The sequence below is a fragment of the Botryllus schlosseri genome, chromosome 4, assembly GCF_051294905.1.
Source record: "Botryllus schlosseri isolate E-star chromosome 4, Bs_hap1, whole genome shotgun sequence".
Taxonomy (NCBI): Eukaryota; Metazoa; Chordata; class Ascidiacea; order Stolidobranchia; family Styelidae; genus Botryllus; species Botryllus schlosseri.
The window spans coordinates 7,790,056-7,803,496 of NC_137239.1; the positions used below are offsets into that span (position 1 = coordinate 7,790,056).

Sequence of the window (13,441 nt, forward strand, 5' to 3'; positions counted from 1 at the left end):
TTCACATAAACACACCATCCCTGCTGTGATATCATATAGTAACAATTAGTGATTATGAATGACAGGGCCGAATGTAATTTAGTCTAGTGCTTGGTAAGTCCAATTTATTTTGCAGTAATAGTACGGATCATACATTGTTGGGCATGCTGGCAAATTGAAAGACAAAGGGCGTCTAAATTTAGCTTATACACATATAATGCAGTAACAATATCGTAGAAATATAGTTGTTAGTATTGAAAAGTGTAGTGGCCTAGTCTAGTCTGAAATCATCAAAATGCCTTTTGGGTTCGCCTTTAAAATGAATAACCAATCTTTTTCATGATGGCATTGAACTTTCTATTGTTGTGGATTTTCTGCAATGGTATCTATCAGAACAAAATAATTTTGCGATCGACAATTACATCAGATGCTGTCCATTATCTTACCCTTTGTATAGATTTGACCACTGAATAAGACGAAAACAGCAACCGCCGGATCCCATTGACTTCATCATTTTAACACGCATTTCAGCGTGCATTATGACGTCATATTTGTGCTGTTTTACAATTAATTGAGTGCAAGCTATAATTTGTCATTTTTGAAAAAGGGGTAATTGCCTCCCGTCGTTTTCTTCTTGGGGGTAACGATATGAAAAAGGTTAAGAACCACTGATCTAGGGCCACGAAAAGAGTAAAATTGATATTTTCGTAATCAGTAGAGAACCAGCTTTCCATTTTCACCCATTTTATTAAAGCTAGAGGGCCGTAAAATTGATTTTTGCAAAATATAAAGTATGATGTAAACCCAGGGAGTGAGCCGTCCAATGTTGCTGTGTCCACGCCGTTTAGGTCACTATGATCTCACAACTTGGAAGTGAAATCCTGTGGTGTGTAGCCTACACGCCGGGAGTTCTCTTCAATTGTGATGTCATAAAATCTCGAAGCAAAATCAATATTTTAGAATATCATGCAACATAATTAGCAGAGGAAGACGATCGAAGTTGTGTAATTGTTGAAAATAAGACAAAATAAGGACGCAAGTCGAAAATAAGGACATTTCTTAGAAATAAGGACGGTTGAGTTTTCTACGACCTGGTCTTTGAAAATAAGGACAAATCTTAGAAATAAGGACGGTATGGCAACCCTGTATATAGGTCACGCGTCGTTTAGGACGCGGGTATCACGCCCAAAGCATGTTTGTGTCCATTCAGCGCGTAGATATCAGATCCGGACCATGCCTGGGAGTATTTGGTGCGCAGGTATCAGCTCCGAAGCATGTCCAGATTAAAATAGTGCGCATCACAAACATACTCATCTATCAATGCTGTGGATATACCCAGCTATCGCAGATATCAGCAAAAACTGCAGACATAGGTTATATATAGGTCATGCGTCGTTTAGGACGCAGGTATCACGTCTGAAGCATGTCTGTGTCCATTAAGCGCGCAGTTATCCAGTCCGGACCATGCCTGGGGGTATTTAGTGTGCAGGTATCAGCACCGGAGCATGTCCGGATAAAAATAGTGCGCAGATATCAGGTCTGAGGCACGTCTGGCGCAGCACAAACATATTCCAGACACGGTGTCCGAGTGAAAACACAGTCCTAACACCCCAGACATGATGTACGAACACGCCGTAAACACGATGTCCAAATGGTAACACATTCCGAACACACCTTAGGCACGATGTCTGAGTTGCAACGCTGTCCGAATGCACCCAAGACATGATGTCCGAGTACACCCCAGACACGATGTCCGAGGGGCAAAACAGTCCGAACTCACTCCAGACACGATGTCTGAATGGCAACACATTCCAAACACACCCCGGGTATGATGTCCGAACACCCCCCTGACACGATGTCCAAGTGACAATACAATCCGAACACACCCCAGGCATGATGTCCGAACACCCCCAGACACGATGTCCGAGTGGCAGCACAGTCCTAACACCCCAGACATGATATCCGAACACTCCCCAAACACGATTTTCGAATGGCAACACATTACGAACAGAGCTTAGGCACGATATCCGAGTTGCAAAACTGTCCAAACGCTCCCAAGACATGATGTCCCGAACACACCCCAGACACGATGTCCTAGGGGCAAAACAGTCCGAACTCACCCCAGATACGATGTCCGAATGGCAACACAGTCCGAAGACACCCCAGACATGGTGCCCGCACACACCCCAGACTCGATGTCCGAACACGCCCTACTATTACTGAATTTCCATGTACAAATGAAGTGTGCTCTTAAAACTGCAATTTCATCACTTTACAGTTTCAAAACCAAAATCAAACAGCTCTAAACGAATTCTACTTGAAGCAAACTTTCATTTAAGATCGTTTTTTCCAAAATATTTTAATATGTTTTTGAGCAATCCGCTGTCTAAATCGTGTGACGCCTGACTGATTTTAGATTTCCCCTCAATTTAACCTTTGACCCTTACCTACAGGGTATTAAATTTCACTTGGAAATATAGACGATCAGACAAGTTTCAGATAAATCCAAGTGCTGTATTTCAACTGTCGTCCAACATCTAGCTACACTTTCTTGAATATTTCATTAATAAAACCTGAGATGTACAGACCCGAAATGAGCAGAAAATTTTCAATTTTCAAAGCGACGTAACTTTTGACCCCAAAGTCCAATTTTCATAAAATAAAGTTCATCCTGTTGGAAATAAGTTCATCCTGTTTGGAATAAGCTCATCTCGGCGTGTACCAAATTTCAGGAGATTTGAAGAGGTAGTGATGTGAACTTCGTTTGTCTGTGTATGGAATGGCTCAATGGCATCATCGTGAGTTGTCTCATAGCGAACCGCTAACAAATATTTTCAACCGAGCATGCATCGCTGCTGCCATCAAATGAAAACATTCGTTAACTTCCCTGAGATCGCTGCTCGATTGCACAAATGTTCGGCAATTGTGATCACAGTCATCGTACTTTACTCGTCGCATGCTATCTGCTTTAGGTTCAGACATTCCTGAACCTAAAATCAGCCTCTTGGTTCATGAATATTTCTGCGATAGATCGGGTGACCGCAGGCGATGGCGAGAATTCACTTCCATTTATAAACGCACTATCTGTTGTGATAATCTGGTCACAATAAGCCTCTTTATTACTGCGAAAGGGAATGTTGCAGGATGTAAATCCGAGAACATTTTTAGTCTAGTGGTAAGCGGCAGCGGTTACGGTAGCGTCATTGAGGTTGTTAGAATTTGATCGTTTTGGGGTGCATGGTTGGTATTTGATTCCATTTATTGCGAAGATGCTACTTACTGTTTCTTTCCAGTCATCAGTATTGAAAGCCTCTATAGAAGCAGTTTGACGTTCGAAAATGGAGCGGTACAGAGATTGTGCTGAGGTCTTTATTGGCAAGCTATTGTTTTGTTCATGCCGCACAAAGTTTCACGACAGTCTCGCAGTCAGGTCACATTCTCGATCACTGCAGTGTGTATACGTGTAAACCGCTAATTTGGTTTACGCCAGTGGTTCCCAAACTTATTATAAAACGATCGCGGTACACTTAAGTGGCCATGCGATGGCTGTAGGCTACTTGTTTAAACGAACATATATTCGACGGACACGACGTTTAATTGTTGAAAAACATGACCGCATTTCGTCGAATTCTAAGAAGTGTGTCTCTTGGTTACAGATTTTACTTTCATTAAAATTATTTGAAAAAAACTTCCCATAACCATTTAGGTGGAAATGAAAATAAAATTTTGATTGCACTTATAATGGAATAGAATTTGGAAGGAAACATCCAATTATATTTTGTAAATACAGCGTTTCGTAAATGAACGAGCTGTTCTTCTTCTTCAAAACGAATATTTGATTTATGGTTACCGAATTAACTACCCGCCTATATTTGTTTATAGCAAATCCGGAGAAGTAATTTTGAAGTGTGAGTTGAAAGCAAGGCATTTGCTCATGATTTGCAGCACGATTTCTTGTTTATGATTTGATTTAAAACGAGTCAAAGATTTTTTTGGAGGCATAGCAGCCTGATTATGATGTGGACATTACCCTACTCATCGGAAATGCTATGATTGGTTCCGTGGCTATTGTTCCAATGTGCTTTTTCAGCTATTTTCGAAGTTCGACCACTTTCAAGTAGGATATGCTGTTATTGCACACCGCCCGTGTATACCCGCCCAAAGAAGAGCTGATTAAGAAGATAGAAAGAGATTTTTTTGAATTTCTTTATTTTCCTGAGAAAATTGAGACAATCGCGAGGAAAACACTGATTAAAAGGAAAAACGAGGGTGAAATAGCAATACCCTATCCTCGAACAAGAATACTTGCAAGTATGCTAATAATTCTAAAAGAATTAGCAAAGATTGATAAGCCATCAGAATTTTGGCATCGATACCTCATGTATCAATTCGGCTCTAAAATCAAGAGCATAAATTCGGAACTTTACACAAATGAAATACCTCATAAATACAAACCCGACAAGCATTGGCTTGATATCATCAACGAGAATAAAAAGTTGGGGTGGAATAGAGATGAATGGAGCGAAACGACTTTCAAGTCACTCTACTTGAACCTAACTAAACAGCACGAAAAAGAAAACGAATATACAGGAACAAACAGTTGGCTAAAAGTAAACAAAATAAAAAGCAATGATAAAACATACTTAACGAACAAAGAAAGAGAAATAAATTTCAGACTTGCAAACAACGGATATATATTTGGGGACCTGAAATACAGAAGAGGAATGTTGAGGGTGAGGAATGGTAGAATGGAGATTTACCGCTGTAAATTCTGTGGAAAGACTGACACCATCGAACATGTCTTCCTATATTGCTCAACGACAAGAGACGTGCTATCGAAGGCCGAAAAGGTGATAGGTATAGATAAGATTGGGAATGAAACAATTGTATACAATGAGAGCGACCGAGTCGACATGATGACGACGCTAACAGCAGTTTACAAAAAGAGGATATTAAAAACTAAAAGAAGCTTAGACATTGAAAACTCGATGCTAAAACAGGAGAAGATTTGGAAGGAAAGTACAGTAGCAAAATACTAACAAAAACGTGTAAAAGACTGGAAAACGTGCACCAAAATCCAAAAGAAGGAATAATCATCAAGAAATGGAAAGAGAACATCGCAAAATTTATGATGAAAAAGAATGGAATTCATCAAAGCGCACCTCTTACCACCACTGACGAGCGACCGACCAGATGATCACCTGAAGCCGATCGAAACAGACGAACCTGTCGAAAGGAGGGAAAATGACGAACCGAGCCCGAGCTCGAAACACGACGAAATTGCAAGCGACGACGAGCCGCGTGAAGAGCCCTTGCTCGTAACAAGTGATCCCGACTCGACAACGGATGACGAAGCGAGCGCGTGCCCGGACCGGACGACGACGTGCAGAGATGACGAATCCTGAAAGATGAAAAAATTCGATTTTTGCAATACTATATATATATTGAATTTATTTGTATTGAAATTTTAAAGCAATAAATTATGGCGGAAGGCCGAAAGAGAAAAAAAATAGGATATGCTTGCTTGGAGTATTTGGTTTTATTAAGGTAAGCATCGCTTTACAGGACGCTGGGCGGTGCGAAACCCTAGCGGTACAACCGATACTTCCAATCACTCTCACACCCAGGAAGAGTATGGCCTTTGGCCTTCATATTCCGACCCCGGGATCTGAAACCGCTTGACGGGGCAGTATCCCAGGCACAAGTACGGTGGCGGCGTGACAAGTGGCCGCAGACGCCCCCAGCCTAAGCCTACTTGTGCCAGCCGTTTGCACCTAAAAAGGAAGAAACTTTTGAAGGTAAAAGAAGCAAACGGAAGCAAACCCTTGATGGGTGCTTCTGAGTCCTACGACTCTTAAGTGCCCTATTACGGGCGCTTGTGGCAATAGTACCTTGACGCAAACCCAAGGGGCTGTCACAAGCGTCAACGGGGGGAGGTTTACTGCGGTTCCTCCCGGTTACCCCCTCCCCCCAAAAATGGGATATGCTTGCCTGCGTGCCTTATCTTTAATATTAAACAGTTATATTCGCAAATGACATGCGGCGCACCTGCGAATCTGTGGCAGCACAAACGTGCGCCGCGGCACACAGTTTGGGAATCACTGGCTGACACCATGGGCTCCGACCCACGCCCTGCGACATGACTTTGAAATAGGCTCTAAAAATTTCGTCATAGATGTGGTATATCGTTAGAAATATTTCGTCACATATAGTGGTATGTCGTTAGTACTAACTCCTTTATGTATTGATGCATTGGTTATCACATACGCCCAGCAGTGTCATGCAGCAAGATCGCCTCGCTTTCCTATCGACAATTACAGCCTTTGTGGCAGGAGATGCACACTTATATCGTAATGATGTGACTCGTATAGCCCAGTTGGAAAATTGTTCCGCGATCACTTTTTTAGTCAAAAACCCCTGGTTTCACAGTTGAATTGAATAAATTTGGGAAAACCGATTCTGCCCAATACGAACGAATTCCCAATGGAAATGATAAAGCAACGGGTCGCATCAGCTTGGTTCAATTCATGGGAATTTCCACCAACGACAATAAGGAATCCATCAGCATCAAGTTCTCTTTGAGATGTAGAGTGCACACCTAGCTGCAATCAGAAATAAAGGAATAAGCTCGTCGACACTGTTGGGTATTTACTAGGAATAGTGTGAACGGGAGGATCACGTTCACGTTCTGTGTGTGAACCTCAGACATTTTCAGGTTCTCGTTCACAAACGAACCTTAGTGAACCTTATTCATGTATTACAATTTTTCACGTCATTATAACGTCTTTGGTCGAAATTCTTTGCATTTCAGCTTCGGACCATTCTCCCGCATTAAGCTAGTAGCATGGTAAGAAAATCAGCACTACACGAGCATGCACCTTGCCAATTTGAAAAATTATCTGCTTGAAAGTTTGCTCCGAATATTCAGCCTTCCGTGTGTGAATCTCTGATGACTCCATGCTGTTAGATTTGACCGCAATCACACACCAGCAAGATCGAAACACACTATATGTAGAAAGTCAGATAATTCTGTTAAGTCAACCAATCAATTCTTTACATCAACAAAAAAGATATAACGAATGCATCGATGTCTAATGTAAAAATCTATCACGCGTACGGGATCTATCTTGATTTGATATCCTTATTGTATCATAAAAACTAGGTCCGCCCAATCAGGGTTTTTGCTACTGTATAACTTGTTTTTTGATATAATATCTGGCGCAAGTATAGAAACCACTGTTTCACTCTTAAGAATACCCTTGCCGGGTCTAGCCGAGTTCTCGTCGATTTTGTTAGCTAAGTGGCGGAAGATATTGATTTCGTGTAATTAATATAGCATTTTATTGTACCAGTTGATACATTAGGCAACGTTTAAAAAGTCAGCATGTACTTCAGCACTGTTGCAAAATACGGCCTGAGCAGTGACCTGCGGTGAGGTTCATGCACTGTCAAAAAAATAACCTCGATTTACCGCGAAATGTTTGGAAGCACGGTAGTCAGACACTTCGCGGTAAAGTAACATTGCCATCATTCAATTTAAATGTAACCTACACCCATCCGGTATCAGGTCATTGTCGATTAAATGGCCATTTGTTCAAACTTGGAATGGTAGACTCTCCTGCGTGTTGTTACTGCCGCTACCCCGAAACTGTGGATCATTTCTTAATTAGTTGCCCTAAATATGACTTTCATCGTTCATTTCTTATTGATAAATGTGTTCAATTAAAAGTGAATTTCTGTATTGATGATTTGCTCACTGATTCTCGTATGGTCCCGTACGTCGTTGAATTTGTGTTATCGTGCAACCGCTATTTATAAACGTATAGTCTGTAATTTATTTTTGTAATGTTCGTGAGTGAATCAATTTTTGGAATCACCTTATTCCACTTGATTGATTCTACATCATTGTGCTATTGATCATTATTTCGTGTTAACTCCCTTATATGTGTACTATGCTCAATGACTGTGGTGCAAAAGGCCGTCAGGCGATAAGCGCCAGTTTTTTGTTTAATAAACAACAACAACAACAACACCCATCCGGTAATCTCACTTTACACGCCAGACTGTAATGTTACAGTCCCCTCCGGTAGATCCAATCTACATGTTCTCCTGTACATTTGCGACCAAGACTGTAATTTTACCACTTACTGAGAAGGCCCTACATGATGTCCGTGTTAATCAGGATGACATGCCTGCGTGTAAATTAACATACATTCATACCTATCGCAAAGCAGCGCGATGCTAAGATACTCACACTCCAAAACGACATTGGAACAAACCGTACACTGTAAAAAATAAAAACCTCGATTTACCGCGAAATGTTTGGAAGCACGGTAGCCAGACATTTCGTGGTAATCTAACATAACCGTTAGTCAATGTAAATTTAACTCACACTCGTCCGGTAATCTCACTTTACACGCCAGACTGTAATGTTACAGTCACCTCCGGTACATCTAATCTACATGTTCTCCTGTACATTTGCGATCGAGACTGTCATTTTACCGCCTATCTACCTACATGCTGTCCCTGTAAATCAGGATCACATACCAGCTTGTAAATTCACGTACATCCAGACCTATCGCAAAGCAACCCGATGCAAAAATATCGCAACATTTTCTTCACATCCCCAAAACGACATTGGAACAAACTGTATATTCATTCATGATATCACGATGAAGTGGTTATCGATGGAAAAATATTGCTGCTGGAGGTCTAATTCTTCTTTAGGAGACATGCATTAACACGAGTGGTCTCGAGAAAACGTGAATTAATTCCACCACCGGCCAAATTCCAATTGTTTCTTTTTCTCGTTCTCATTCCTTCTGTGTAAGTAGTATCTTGCAGTTCCACTAAAGAGAATTCATGCGGAAGTCGCTATATAAAGCAAAGTTCCTAACCTGGACAGTGGACATGACATTATAAAGACTAAGACAAATAGGCTAACAAAAATATAACATGTTTTGAAGTACCGGTACTGGCACATTGTGTGATGACGGCTCCGCCTTTTACATGACATAGCAGAGATTCATTACTTTATCTCTGTATTGAAGCAAAAGGTTCCTAATTTAAGGTGGCATGTGTGGCAAACAAATCCAGCAGTGGATGAAAACATATCTATCAGTGATGAGCACCGGAGTGGAGTCGGAGTGGATTAGGAGCGGAGTTTTGCCAATTTTGTGATACCCGGAGTGGAGTCGGAGTTTACAACAGATATTTTTCCGGAGTTTTCCGGAGTATTGTTAAGTTTTGCCCCCGATATCTTTCGATAGCTTTGACCAGAAGACACTATTGATTACAAACACAGACAGTTGACACCTTGTAAAGTTGTAATATGACCGGTAATATGATTGCCAAGTGCACAAAAATCAGCCATCTGCACTGCAATTGGGGACTGGAGAGTAACCTAGTGATCTAGCAAGGCATTTCCGTTGAGCAGTATCTGTAGTTCACAAACTTGAAGGCACCCAAATTCGCAGTACATCATTTGCTCCCTGCCTTGAGATGCAGTCTTTGAATCCACTGCTGAATGTCACCATATTATGAGATAAGATCTCCAGAATCTTCCACGCTGCTGTCATTGCAGTCTTCTATAGTCACATCACATTCCTCCTTGCGTATAGTCACATCACATTCCTCCTTGCGTATTTGTTTCGTGACTAATTTTCATGCTACCCCAGTAATTGTGCGAAACATTTACAATCAGCAACATACAGCGGGGCTTCCCCATGGTACAGCCTGTAGCTACCCTGATTCTTCAGCAAGTTCATGATCATAACGGAATATATCCCATTATCCTGATGACATTCAACATAGTAATAGGTCCATTTTGTGAAAATGTATTCCCAACGTTGGTATCAGTTGAAACAAGATAATATCCGATACCACTTTTGTGATAACTTTTCGCAACTTTCATCGTACTTGCAATTTGCAGTAAGAGATATCGATAATAAGTGTTGCATCAATATTACCTTTATATCTGTGAGAAATATACATACAACAAGCAAGTATCTGGATGGAAACAATAATAACTTATGCAATGTGTTACATGATTTAATGACATTGCGACGAATTTTCGCTAGTAAGATCCGCTTACAGAGGCATACCAGCATCTAAGATTTCAACAATACATAAATCACTAAGGTAAGCTGATTATACCCTGTAAAAACAGAATATTCCGAAATTCTGAACAGCCACACTAAATAACTACACCCGTCTGCTTTGCTCTGCTCGCATCAACTCAACTACGCTTCCTTCAATATTGATTGACGTAGTCAGTCATCCAGAACTCTTCTGAATTTTCGTCATGTAATGTTTGGTTTGATTGAAAAATGACTTTGATGTGATAAGAAAAATCAGCACCGCAATCAAGTTTCTGCTGCTGGTCTGTCTCAGACTCCAAATTCCAGATATCATGTATCAGCTTCAAAATTAGAAGGATCACTAGTCATTTAGTCAACTCCAAGGAGCGTCGATCGGTGCGTCAGTGATGCATCATGTATGTTTAGTGCAGTGCAGTTCCATCAACTGGTTCATGGCGATGCTGAACTTAATTTACTGAAACCTGTGATGTGATCGTCGATTTCAGTGGTGTTAGTGGTAGTTAGTTCGAACTGACTGGTCTTCCTTCGTCGTTTTAATATAATGGCTGAAGCACCGTCGACTTCAAGTGGGTTACTCACAAAGACGCAGAGAAAGAGTGACGTGTGGAAGGATTTCACTCTGATGCTGCATGATAATAACGGCCAGTATACTGGGTTTGCCAGATGTCAAAATTGCAATGTTCAGCTAAAGCATCACAAGTTGACACGTGGTACGTCGCATCTTCGAAGACATATCGAAGCTTGTAAGAAGAATTGATCGCAGTTGAAATGCAAGTAAGCGAGTAATCAAAGGAGAAGGTGATCATGGGGAACACTGATCGCCTGGTGGAGAATACCGAAGAAGTTCCGGTTTGCCGTGGTGTTGTGCAGAAGATGTTTTGCCATCCAGATTTACGGTGAAACGTAAGTTGGATGAGGAGGCTTCATCTTTGAAGCAGAAGCTGTCAGAGGAGCTAAGAGTTGCTACGGTATGAAGTGTTATGAGCTGGCTGGCATCACCTCAGATATGTGGACCGATCTAAAGGGTTGCAGTTCTATTAGCTTGACTGTCCATTTTGTTGGAGAGAACTTGACTCTCAGAAGTAATGTTGTGACTGTTCGGCAATTCACGGATACTAAAAAAACTGGTATGAATATCAGACAGGCTATCGAAAACATTGATTGGGATTCTTCGACAATGGTCTGGATATATTTCGAAGACTGGACAAGATTCTTCGGGTTATCTCGGAGTCTGGGATTGAGATCCCCGGAGTCGGAGGGACTTTGCATCAGAGACGAAAGTTGCCGGAGGGACTCGGAGTCTCGAAAAGCAGACTCCGCTCATCACTGATATCTATGCTATGGCCCGAAAATGACATTACTCAGCCAACAGTTTCAACTCCTCCGCAGCGGAGTATGTGGTCACTATATAAGTCGACAAATATCCCAAAATAGAACAGAGAATGCGGCGAATGAAATATATCAATCATGAAATCTAAGTCATCGAGGGCTGGTGTGCATCATCATCATCATTGGTTTATTAGCAATTTTATCAGTTCAATACACCACAAAAAATGCGATACAATGAAAAGACAGGAAGATGTCGAAGCGACAAGGAGCAGTCTATGGAATCTGACACCCACCTTGGCCTAGGCGATCTAAAGAGGAGGCATGCACACTGAATGAAAGTAAAGAAGATAGTATAGAAAAAGAAAGCGACAATAAATAGGGCGGCATGTCATGGGAAGCGAGATCGATAGGTCAGTCGTGGTCCGGTAATCTTGAGGATGGACTGTATTTATTTAGTAGTAGAGTCAGATATTCACGGTAACAAATACTATGTAGTACTGTATTACCTTTTAAGATGCGTATTCCATTCAGCATTCCTAGGAATCTTCAACGATCGTATCCACCTTCTTCAAGCACAACAAGCTTCGCTCCACCCTTTGCTCAAATCTCACTAATGGCCACTGGCCAGACGACACTCGAACGATTTCGAAATAAATGGTATTCATCCGCTGACACATGACACCAATAATATTTACTGGCCACGTTATAATGTTTGATCTGGGTCGTTTTTTTCCATACAGAAACATTTATCATTGCATATAGTCCCTTTTGTCATGTAATTTCGTATAAATTGATATATATTCCATGTGTTGTTCACTACTTACTGTACTTACCTAACCAGACGCTGCTTGTGATGTCACAGTTGTGCGTTGGTTGTTTACTACGAATCTCAGAAAAAGCAGTCACCTAATGTAACCTATTACACGTCGCCTTGTCCGCCATTAACACATGGTCAGCTGAGCATGCGGTGCTGATATTTCTAGTTTCCCCGAGCAATATTATAGATCCTGAACTAATTTTCAAACTTATCAGCCTTATCCGTGACAACGAATGTAACCAGCGAGACTGGCCGTACAGCCATTGCCTTATAATATAATATGGCTACGGTGTACCACATTAGCTACGATTGTCAGTTATTTCTTGTACCCTTCTAAGCTTAAATACTAGGGCCAACAATTTCGGTATGACAGACCCCAGTCTCGCAAACGAGGTTCAATCAGGTCAAATCACCTCTAGAATGATATATCAGTAGCATTCAGTTCTACGTATACATTGGCTGCAGCGATTTTGAAGCTAATCAATTTTGCCAATAGCCCGGTAAACTGCAGTAACGAGTAACTGTCAGTAATTTTGCGAAGAAATTCTGGTAACTTACTTTACAGCTATATTAAGGTAATATTACATATCAAAATGTAAAATGACAAGCTACGCACAGTAATTGGCTGCGACCGGTAATTCGTGGTAAAATTTACAGAGATTTCCCAGTAAATCTACCAGATTTTTTACAGTGTATATTCATTCATGATTCAAGATGAAATCATAATAAAAATAAACAATAAAAGAAACTGCGTATCCATTAATGCTGTTCACAAACACCAGTTTTTTCCTTCAAATTTCACGGGCTACCCCGTGAAATTGTTATTTTGTTCGAGAATACGATCATTAACGTATTTGGCTCCATTTCAAGTTCCAACTAGTTGAAGGAAATTTATCAGATTCGAAAATTTGGTATTCGAAAGAGAGTAGTTATTCATGGTGGGAAATTTTTATCGTAAATTACTATTAAAATTGAATGAACGTTTTTTAGCCGACTCAACAATTTTAGCAGCTAGCCAGTAACCCAGGGGTGGGCAATTATTTTTCTCCGCGGGCCAAATGAAAAGTAGAAAATATATTGGCGGGCCAAGTCAAAAATTTTAGCGGTATTCTCCAGCGTATTGATTTTATTTCGAAATTGAAATCAATGAATTACACTGAATGGTGCTCAGAGGATGTGTTGATATTGGGGAATGAGAAAGTGACGGTTAATTAAG

At 40.9% G+C, this 13,441-nt stretch overlaps 3 long non-coding RNA genes across 3 annotated transcripts in view; 2 read left to right on the forward strand and 1 right to left on the reverse strand.

The window, feature by feature from the left end:
* LOC145438118 (uncharacterized) overlaps positions 1-13,441 on the forward strand; it is a 465,561-nt gene that overhangs the window by 99,465 nt on the left and 352,655 nt on the right. The gene's annotated exons all lie outside the window — the stretch shown is intronic.
* The window catches only part of LOC145438120 (uncharacterized), a 338,406-nt gene continuing 330,470 nt past the window's right edge, over positions 5,506-13,441 (forward strand). Inside the window, exon 1 of the long non-coding RNA XR_013914831.1 lies at positions 5,506-5,526. This is a non-coding gene — a long non-coding RNA (uncharacterized LOC145438120). The remainder of the gene's footprint in view (positions 5,527-13,441) is intronic.
* Positions 8,582-12,348, reverse strand: LOC145438123 (uncharacterized). The gene is made up of 2 exons (XR_013914834.1): positions 11,915-12,348; positions 8,582-8,828 (listed from the first exon to the last, which is right to left on the reverse strand). It is a non-coding gene; the product is annotated as an uncharacterized LOC145438123 (long non-coding RNA).